Here is an 8,035-nt window from a genome sequence, read left to right as displayed (position 1 = left end):
AAGCTCAACATTCAGAAAACAAAGATCATGGCATCTGGTCCCATCACTTCATGGGAAATAGATGGGGAAACAGTGGAAACAGTGTCAGACTTTATTTTTTGGGGGCTCCAAAATCACTGCAGATGGTGATTGCAGCCATGAAATTAAAAGACGCTTACTCCTTGGAAGGAAAGTTATGACCAACCTAGACAGCATATTCAAAAGCAGAGACATTACTTTGCCAACAAAGGTCCGTCTAGTCGAGGCTGTGGTTTTCCCAGTGGTCGTGTATGGATGTGAGAGTAGGACTGTGAAGAAAGCTGAGCGCCAAAGAATTGACGCTTTTGAACTGTGGTGTTGGAGAAGACTCTTGAGAGCCCCTTGGACTGCGAGGAGATCCAACCAGTCCATTCTAAAGGAGATCAGTCCTGGGTGTTCTTTGGAAGGACTGATGCTAAAGCTGAAACTCCAATACTTTGGCCACCTCATATGAAGAGTTGACTCATTGGAAAAGACCCTGATGCTGGGAGGGACTGGGGACAGGAGAAGAAGGGGATGACAGGGGATGAGATGGCTGGATGGCATCACCAACTCGATGGATGCGAGTTTGAGTGAATTTCAGGAGTTCGTGATGGACAAGGAGGCCTGGCGTGCTGCAATTCATGGGGTCACAAAGAGTCAGGCACGACTGAGTGACTGAACTGAACTGAATTGATTACAATACTTACAAGACCATCGGCAGAGAAAACAACTCCAGCCAGTAGACCTGTAAAAACTCAGCATTTCTGGTACAAAAACCAGGGACGCAGCACATAGAGCTTTGCCTGTGTTGTTTGTAGTTGTGATTTAGTCACTAAGCCATGTCTGACTCTTTTGCAACCCCATGGACGGTAGTCCGCCAGGCTCCTCTGTCCATGGGATTTCCCAGGCAAGAATACTGCCTGTGTGCTATCTTTATAAAGTTACTGTACCACTAAAGGATTATGCCAATCTTTGCCTTCCACTCTAAGCGCTCTTCATTCATGGTCATGGAACTCATAGCAGCTATTACTTAGTTACTTTGTCCAGACCCAAAAAATATAGGATCCATGAAAATCACTGCACCTGGTGATGAACAAGCCATACCATTTTAAAACTGAAGGGGAGAAGAGAAAGAGCAGATCACTTGATCAAATGCTCTTTGTAGCCTAGAAATAGGTCAACGAAGTAAAACTCAAGAGGACTCAAGAATACTTAGCATTTAGTCATCTCTTTTCAAAGTTACCTCCCTAGGTCTCAAATCCAGTCTCATGGGGTGCAGTCTTGGGTTAGCAAAGGCAGCTCTCTAGGGGATTATTGGGCCACAATAGGCCCTGTGAGTTCCCCTTCTAGATCCAGGAAACTCTAGCTGCAGTTAACTAGAACAGATATTCTATTTTTAAATTCCCCAGAGAAATAAAACCTACAACCTCATTTGGTAGTCTTTCACCCCAAATGTAGTCAGGATTATACTCCAAATTCTTTAAGTTTGAAAACAAGTCTCTTTGATCTAAATGTCCCAGCTAATAGTTCATTATCTACTTAGTTTTTTATTTTTAATAAATTTTCTTGGGAACTCCTTCATAATATGGGACGTTTGTTTCCCTAATTTTGAAATAAATCAAGCCTTTATTCAACTTTATGGGCATCAATCAGGGGACTTGACATGCAGTTAGCTTAAATCTAATTAACAATTAGGTCCTGGAAGAGGACTAACACCCATTTTGTTCAAATTACATAAAATCCCTGAAACTGGAGAGTTCTGTCTTTATACGTGGCAAAGCAGGAAACAGAGGGAGGTTAAAGGACTTGTCAGAATTAGTGACAAATTTGAGGCTAAAAGCCAAGTTTCCAGATGCTCCAAGTTCAATGTTCATTCCTCTTGACTAGCTAATTTCCCTGGTGCTTTGGCCTTAAAATTTGAATTTTTGATGCTTATAGAAAAGGTGAAAGAGCCAAAACCTCTCAAGAGACGATCAGCTGTGCCAAGACACTTTTATCTGGCTTCCTTTCAGTAAGAGGACCAGATTTAAAAAGCTGTCTTTCGAAGGGGGCAGCATCAACCCACCTAAGTGTCCTCGGGGCCTGCCAGCCACAGGTTATGTACTTTTCTCTCCTTGCTTTCCCTCCACATCTGTCTTTAATCTTTGCCACTGCGGCCTCCTCACTAACTTGACAGTTCATTTAACTCCAATGAAACACATCTACAAAATGTCTTTATGTTTACCAGAACATCTGCTGCAAAGCGTCTTCCACAGACTTCACAGGGAAATAATTCCTGATTGCCATCTGTATAGGATCCAAAGCACATTATGTTAGTTTCGTGGAATTGCCTGCCCAAGAAGAAATGACTAAGTGGAGGAGACCTCAATAGCTTGATATCCTCACTCTCCCCCATCACCCAGTGACTTCCTTCTCTTAGGAAGATCCTTTGTAAAACTCACCCATGTTTTCCTAACATAGACTTCTCACTTCACTAAACAGATAAGTTCCATATGCTCAGGCAACCAGAGTACAATTATTTAATATATCATTAAACTAATGTCTAAAGAAAGCTATCCGGCACTAAGTACAAAGCTGATTTGTTGTCGTTTAGTGCTAGGTCACGTCCGACTCTTTTGTGACCCCATGGACTGTAGCCCGCCAGGCTCCTCTGTCCATAGAATTTCCCAGGGAAGAATACTGGAGTGGGTTGCCATTTCTTTCTTCAGGGGATTGAACGCATGCCTCCCTGCTTGGCAAGCGGATTCTTTACCACTGAGCCACCAAAGAACCCACCTGCCAGTGTAGAGGTGGGTTCGATCCCTGAGTTGGGAAGATCCCCTGGAGGAGGAAATGGCAACCCACTCCAGTATTCTTTCCTGGGAAATCCCATGGACAGAGGAGCCTGGCAGGCTACAGTCCACGGGGTCACAAAAGAGTCAGACATGACTACGTGACTAAACAACAAACAAAGCTGATACTCTAGTATTAAGTCACAAATAATCCAATGGTAACATCTTTTAAGATTGCTACTAGAATGTAAGATCATGTGTGTGCTAAATGAAGGCATGCCAATTTATCATGGACTGTATGAAATTGGTTGCCTAGTCACTGAATTTAAGGTAAACTTTCCTGAGAAGCTGAAACTTCAAAACTTTGGCCACCTGATACAAAGAACTGACTCATTGGAAAAGACCCTGATGCTGGGAAAGACTGAAGGCAGGAGGAAAAGGGGATGACAGAGGATGAGATGGTTGGATGGCATCACTGACTCAATGGACATGGGTTTGAGCAAGCTCTGGGAGTTGCTGATGGACAGGGAAGCCTGGTGTGCTGCAGTCCATGGGGTCACAAAGAGTCAGACAAGACTGAGAGACTGAACTTTTTCCTGAGAATGGCTTTCTCAACAAATCTCTTTGCTAGGAAACTACCTGAGAGAAAGGAAGTAGGAGGATGAAATGGACCAAATAGAACCAGTGGGCTTTGCTCCAAACTAGGAAAGACAAAGCCATTACAATGAAGAAGCAGGTGAGAATGATGAACATCACCCCAAGTGTGGTGCTTCTGTGTCCGATCTCTTCACGGCGCCTGTGAAGAAGACTCACTGAAAACATTTTATATGTAGTAGAGAATAAGTGAAGAACTACAGTAATAATATACTCATTACTTGCTATTATTTTTCTAAAAAATATTCAATTGTTATAGTGTTTTCAAAATAAAATGAAGAATAAACTCAAAATATCTAAAAAAAAAAAAAAGAAAAATACAAAACTCTGCCCACTCTGTCCCAGTGTCTCAAAGTGCCTGACCCACAATAAGGTTCTCAATAATTACTTGTTGGATGTATGGTTAAATTAGAATTGAATTTCTACCATAGGACCAATTATTCATTCAATAAATAAACACCTGTTATATGCAACTCTGTGGGGATATTGAGAAAAACTATACATGGGTCCAGCATAGAAAAGGAGAGAAGGTATGCCCATAAATTACTTTAAATGAAGTTGGAAAAGCAAACCATTGTGGAAAAAAGTTTTGTTTCATATTATTGCCTTTCAGTTCATCTGGAGTTGAGAATAAAGATTTAAAAAGCAGGGACTTCCCTGGTGGCCCAGCAGTTAAGACTCTGTGCTCCCAATGCAGGGGGCTCAGGTTCGATCCCAGGTCAAGGAACTAAGATCAATTAAAAAAAAGGTCCTGCATGCCTCAATTAAGACCCGGTGAAGCCAAATCAATAAATTCATATAACATGAGTAAATATGTAAAATATAAAGATCATAAAAAAGCAGTTTGATTGTGGGGAATATTTTATATTAGACTAACCATCCGGCTAAACTCTATTATACAAGTAAGGGGAGCAATTGAGGACGTTGAGCAGGAAGAACCTGGATGGCACTGTAGAAGATTCATGTGACAAACCTGAGGAGGAATGAACAGATAGCGGTGGGGATGGAAAGTGGGATTTTACTTAAAAAGCCAACGGTGTAGACCTGAACTGGAAAGGAAAGAGGAAATGAGAGACACTGTGGCCAGAGAATCAATAAGATGATGACTGGATTCGGGGGATACTAGGAGGTGACAGAGGAGCCTGTGGGCTGCAGTCCATGGGGTCGCTAAGAGTCGGACACGACTGAGCGACTTCACTTTCACCTTTCACTTTCATGCATTGGAGAAGGAAATGGCAACCCACTCCAGAGTTCTTGCCTGGAGAATCCCAGGGACGGGGGAGCCTGGTGGGCTGCTGTCTATGGGGTTGCACAGAGTCGGACACGACTGAAGCAACTTAGCAGCAGCAGCAAGAGAGAAGAATGCTCAGGGACTGAAAAGACAATAGGACTATGGAGAGAAAGAAATAATTCAAAAGAAGGGACATCTTGTAAGAAAAATGACCTCAGCTTTGGAAATACTGAGTCTGAGATAGAGTCATCCAGCCAGCAGGATGGAAATGAGGGAGGTCAGGGCTAGAGACACAGATGTAGGCTTTGTTTGGAGAGTGATGTAAAGGCATGATATTGCCAGGGAAGAGGTCATGGAAAGAGAAGTACAGGGATGATCCCTAGGGAACTCCATATTTAAGGGCCAAGAAGATGATGATGATAAGCCAGAAGGAGAAAGCAGGAGAGAACAGGGTCATGGAAACCATGGGAAGACAGTTTGAGAAAGGAAGTCTTGATTAACAGGAATCAGATGGTAGCTCATTACAGACACTGTTGATTTAAATGATTTCTTCTCACATCTGCCAGATGGTATTGTATTAGAACACAGGTCATCCATTGCAGCATACAGAAATACCATTCTTCCTCTGTCCTTTTGGCCTTCTAACTCTGTAAAAACTAGGTCATAACTTCCTTTCTTCAGCAAGGATGTCCCATTCCTCCACATACTTACCCATTAATAAAAACTATTCACCCTAATTATAAAACTTTTTTCTAAAACACTAAGGAAGGATGCTTTACTTTTATGAATATTACAGTAACATTCGTAGGGTGATTTCCTGCTCCCCAAATACTTTTCCTACATAATCTCATTTAATCCTCACAACAATCCTATGAGATAGGGTTGTTCCTTTTTTTTTTTTTTTTCCTTGAGATAAGAAAATGAAGGTTCAAGATTAGGTAACTTCTTGAGGAGAACAGGTAGTAAGTGTTAACAGTGAGACTCAAACTTGAGTCTCTGTCTCCACACGTATTAAGACTATTTACTCAACCATCGCCATAAATACACTGTATCAGTACTAACCTGCAAAGTAAATGGATCGAAGTCCCTGGAAGATCAATGGCCTTTGGTTTGAATCAGTTGAGTTTTGAGTCCAGTGAGTTGGAAATAATGACAAACACAATATGACTCAACTGAACTCCTAAAACAGATGGACCACCACGTTCTGAAACACATTCGACTTGGCAGCTTGACAACAAGGAGAAAAGGAAACACAGAGAACCAAACATGGAGATTAATAGAACCTTAGAAGAATCCTTGGAAACAACCAAGATGCCCTTCAATATGTGAATCGTTAAACAAGCTGTGATACATTCATACCCTGGAACACTGCTGAGCAACAGAAAGGAACTGATATACTGCCAACATCCACTGGATCATAGAAAAAAGGGGCTTCCAGAAAAACAACTGCTTCTGCTTCACTGACTACATTAAAGCCTTTGACTGTGTGGATCACAACAAACTGTGGAAAATTCAAGAGATGGGAATACCAGACCACCTGACCTGCCTCCTGAGAAACCTATATGCAGGTAAAGAAGCAACAGTTAGAACTGGCCATGGAACAACAGGCTGGTTCCAAACAGGAAAAGGAGTATGTCAAGGCGGTATATTGGCACCCTGCTTATTTAACTTCTATGCAGAGTACATCTTGCTGGGCTGGATGGATCACAAGCTGGAATCAAGATTGCTAGGAGAAATACCAACAACTTCAGATATGTGATGATATTACTCTAACAGCAGAAAGCAAAGAGGAACAAAAGAGCTTCTTGATGAGGGTAAAGAGGACAGTGAAAAAGCTGGCTTAAAACTCAATATTCAAAAAACCAAGATCATGGCACCTGGTCCCAACATTTCATAGCAAATAGATGGGAAAAAGTGGAAACTGTGGCAGACTTTATCTTCTTGGGCTCCAGAATCACTGTGGACAGAGACCTCAGCCACAAAATCAAAAGATGCTTGCTCCTTGGAAAAAGAGCTATGACAAACCTAGACAGTGTATTAAAAAGCAGAGACATCACTTTGCTGACAAAGGACCGGATAGTCAAAGCGATGGTCCTTCCAGTAGTCATGTACGGATGTGAGAGTTGGACCATAAAGGCTGATGGCTAAAGAATTGATACTTTCAAATGGTGGTGCTGGAGAAGACTCTTCAGAGTCCCTTGGACAGCAAGGAAATCAAACCAGTCAATCCTAAAGGAAATCAACCCTGAATATTCACTGGAGGGACTGATGCTGAAGCTCTGATACTTTGGCCACTTGATGGGAAGAGCTGCCTCACTGAAAGAGACCCTGATGCTGGGAAAGATTGAGGGCAGGAGGAGAAGAGGGTGACAGAGGATGAGACGTTTGGATGACACCACCGACTCAGTGGATATGAATCTAAGCAAACTCCAGGAGATAGTGAAGGATAGGGAAGCCTGGCATGCTACAGACCATAAGGTCGCAAAGAATTGGACACAATTTAAGAGACTGAACAACTACTGATACATAAAACAACCTGATTCAATCTCACTGCTGAGTGAAAAGTTGTTCTCAAAAGGTCACATATGATTCCATTTGTAAAATATTCTCGAAATGACACAAGTAGAGATGGAAGAGATTAGTGATTGCCAAGAGGTAGGGATGGTCAGTGAGGGAGGTGGAATGAGGAAGACCTTTGGGTGATGGGCTAGTTCTCTATCTTTACTGTGGTGTTGATGCATGTAGTAACATGGCATGGAATTATACTTGATCTTAGCTGAGAAGTGATGGCATGGAACTACAAACACTCACCGTACCAATGTATACTTTCTGGATTTAACATCTGTAGTTAAGATGTAACTTGGTGGAAACTAGATAAAGAGTGCAGGAATCTCCACAATTTTTTATGAATTGCATCAAAATTAAGAGTTTAAATACCTTTGGGCTGGCAACTCATGGCCATTGGGCCCAATCTGAGGCTGCATGATCTTATAAATAAAGTTTTAATAGTACCCAGTCAGCCCCATTTGTTCATATATCTATTGCTATTTTCAAACTACAGAGGTAGAGTTGTGTAGTAGTTGTAACAGAGACCAAATAGTCTGCAGTTATAAATACTTTTTGGCCTTTACAGAAGTAGGTTGCTAATGAGTGAATGAAAATGTAGTAACTAAAAATGATTTGTGGGAGAATAATAAGAAAATTTTAAGATGCATTTTATTCATGTATTTACAAATAGACTGGAAGGATATATATACATATATATATATGGTACACACACAACACATAATTACCCAGAGTGCGAAGAAAAAAGGTGAAACTTGAGTTTCCTAAATTTTCAATTTTTCTATATATATTATGCATTGCTGTTTAAAAGAAA

This window comes from Budorcas taxicolor, chromosome 9 (assembly GCF_023091745.1).
Source record: "Budorcas taxicolor isolate Tak-1 chromosome 9, Takin1.1, whole genome shotgun sequence".
Taxonomy (NCBI): Eukaryota; Metazoa; Chordata; class Mammalia; order Artiodactyla; family Bovidae; genus Budorcas; species Budorcas taxicolor.
The sequence above is the reverse complement of the archived record's forward strand: the minus strand, read 5'-3'. Positions refer to the sequence as shown.